The sequence below is a fragment of the Suncus etruscus genome, chromosome 5 (assembly GCF_024139225.1).
Source record: "Suncus etruscus isolate mSunEtr1 chromosome 5, mSunEtr1.pri.cur, whole genome shotgun sequence".
In the NCBI taxonomy this organism is placed as follows: Eukaryota; Metazoa; Chordata; class Mammalia; order Eulipotyphla; family Soricidae; genus Suncus; species Suncus etruscus.
This window is the reverse complement of record NC_064852.1, coordinates 57401847-57405432: the sequence shown is the minus strand read 5'-3', so window position 1 is coordinate 57405432 and position 3586 is coordinate 57401847.

Genomic DNA, 3586 nt, shown 5'->3' with positions numbered 1-3586 from the left:
CTGAGTGACACTGGGTGTGGCCCTGAATCAAACAAACAAAGCAAACTTTACAAATTCTTTTGTGGGTTTTTTTTATCTCCTTTATTTAAGAACTTAATCTTTTCTATTTTGAATTTATGGGAGAAGCTACCTTTACATAAGAAGAGGCTTTATTTGTACAGCTCACTTTGACAAAAATATCACTAGCACTTAAGGAGTTATTTCTTTTCTTTTTCTTTATTTTTCTTCTGTTTTTATTTTTAAGTCACACCCGGTGGTGCTCAGGGGTTACTCCTGGCTGTGTACTCAGAAGTCGCTTCTGGCAGGCTGGGGTTGGGTGGCACCATATGGAATGCTGGGATTGGATTCAAACCGGGTCCCACATGCAAGGCAAATGCCTTATCTCTGTGCTGTCTCCGGACCCTTAAGGAGTTATTTATAAACAAGGTATTTCTTTGCTCCAGAGGACTTAAAATCTTCATATTCTGCTTTGCAATTATCATATTAGGACTGATCCAGCAATCTTTTCCACCAAAAATCACTCCTGCATCATCCAGTTTTCTGTTACATACAATTCAAGTGTTGGGACAGCTTCTACCAAGTCTGAATAGGTTAATGGATCTTCTCTTCTTCTAGCTTCCAATTTACCAGATAAATATGTGGACATTTCAAAGTGTATTAACTGCTACCTTAATATTCAAAGAATCCCAAGAGAATTGTGCTGCTTTTGTATTAGCCAGTTCTGTAGTTTAAAGGAATGTCCAAGAATGCCCCAAGCCACTAGAAGCTATAGTGTGATCTCATCAAAATAATGGACCAGAAAGTTGTTCTTAAGAATGCTAAAACATTCTTTAGAAAGTCAAGTTCCCTGAGGTTAAGATTTTGAGAAGAGAGTTAAGAGATCTAAAGCTATTAGAATGAGATATTACTGTTCTCATATTTACTTTTGATTCATCTTAGATGAGGAAGGAAAGCATTTACTCAGCTGTAACATCCTAAATGCAAGAGCTCTATTTTGATCTGTTTTAGTAATGATATTATTATACCTAATTCATCACTTAATGTTGGGAATACTATTTGTCTAATTTTCTAGTAGCCAGCCTATAATAAGCTTTCATCATCCATCTGAATTCTGCAATGCTAGACAGGTGAATTGGGAAAGTTGTTTCCACAATTGGTCTTATGTTGTGGTATAAAATATTTTGTCTTTAGGAATCCAGTAGTCAACTTTCTCAATTTATACAGTTTTTTATTGCTATTAATGTATAATTATTACTATATATAATAATTTACTTCAAATACAATTTGTTACTTTGGCAGAAAAGGAGGGAAGGAACTGCATTTGGTCCATATCACCATAATTATTCACTTCATAAGTCAGGAAGAAAATGTGAGTATCCATCCTACTAGCTGTTAAGTTTATCTCTCCCAATTATACATCTAGTCACTGGGAAAATAAACACAGAATAGGTCAATGGAGTCACTCACTTCAATGTGACTTAGATTAAAATTATGCTTATGTTGGTTTAGAGAGAGCATAGTGGGTAAAGTATTGGCCCTATTTGCAACTAACCTATATTCCATACCTATACTGTATATACATATAGTCACCAGGGACTGCAGGAATGATCCCTGAGCATTCCTGATCCCTAAGCACAGAGCCAGTAATAAACCTGAGCCAAGTGTGGTCCCCACACCAACTAACCAACCAATCAACAACTATACAACTATACATTTCTCATGGATCCAATATGTTCTTATTCTAACCAAAGGAACAAATAGAATTTTTTCTTTTGTCTTTTAAGATGACTGTTAGCTCAGACTCTATATTTAGTAGTTCTTCAAATTTTTGGACTCCCTTTTCTCAAAGCTAATTTACTCTGGAGAAATGTTCCAAGCCCTTTTGTATTCAGGGTGATAAGTATATTTTCTACATTTCCACTGGTGTTACAGACACATCCTCTAGGAGATCCCACCTTTATTTCAATATGCCTCTCACTACCCCTTCCAGGCTGCCAGCCCAGTAACTAATCTCTGGTAATGACTTACCACAGATTGAATAAGATATTTAGGTCTTGTTCTAGAGAATGAAACATTACACGGAAAAAAAAAAAGTAAAACTTAACTAATAATATATACTTGGGATATGAAACAGACTCATCAGGGACATCACCAAATTCTACTCCAGTTTTGTTATGTATTATGGTAATTATATCCAGCTTTTCTCTGGTAGTCAAATGCTTCTTATTGACCTTTGTCATTCTGGGATCTCAATAACCCTTTGTTATTTGGATCCAGGTTTCATAGTAGCAAATTTATAGCAACTCCTGTCTATAGAGGACAGCTACTATAAAGTATCCCCATGTTTCATTGAAATGAAACACTACATATAATAATTAATTATATATATTACTACATATAATTTACTTCAAATACAATTTGTTACTTTGGCAGAAAAGGAGGGAAGGGACTGCATTTGGTCCATATCACCATAATTATTCACTTCATAAGTCAAGAAGAAAATGTGAGTATCCATCCTACTAGCTGTTAAGTTTATCTCTCCCAATTATACACCTAGTCACTGGGAAAATAAACAAATACATAATAAATAATTAAAAATAATAAATGTCTTTTATTAAATGTCTTTTATTTTCGCTTTCTCAGAGTTTTTAATCTTGTAGTGGAGTTTCAGATTTTGCATGGTCACTTCATTCTAACAGTTTTATGTCTCTTGGCCTCTAGCCCCTTCTTCAGAACTGTGCCAATAAAATTTCAATGACCTTACTCTACTTACTCTAGGCTATTGTATGTCTATGTTTCTAGGAGTCATCCCAGAAATATATTAGGACTGTTACCAACTGTCCTTAAGAGTTCACTGAGTATTATGTTTCAGTTGAGTGCCCTGTCTTGATTTTCCTCTATGAACTTTCATCTTCAAGACTCACTTATGCACATAATCCATGAAAATTCTTTTGTGTAGAGAATTCTCTTGACTAAAGTAGGGCCTGCATATTTCTGTTTGCTTTGTGTTCAGTGCTGATACTGCTATTGGATTTAAGACCATGAAGATAGAGAAGAAAGGTCCTGAGAATATATACCATTTCAATATGTGCCTCCTTCAGACCATGTGTACTAAACTAGGAAAATTGACAGGGAGAAAAGGCAGGAAGATAGTACAGGGTCTAATGCACTTGCCTTGCATTACTGACCCCAATTTGAACCTGTGGTACCACATATAGTTCCCCAAGCACTGGCAGGGATCAGGGAGTGACCCAAAACCAAAATAGGAAAAAGAAAGAAGCAAAATTGACTTAGAGAAAAGGGAAGTAAGAAAATAATTTTCCTTTGGAAGTAAGGAGAGGTTGCTTCTTCTGTTGGAATAGTGTTTCTATCATTCTCAGGCTTGAATATGCAAATATTGTTATATTAGGTGACATAGTTCTATTCTTTATCACTGGGGCTTTGATTTTTGACATAGGATATGTGATAAGGTTGTGCATTTAATTTCCTTTGCAAGTCAGTCATTTGTAAAGTCACATCCTAAACCTAATTTTCAGCACAGTTTGCCTTGCAGTTGTTGCAGATAAAAATCTTTTTTTTTTTTAAT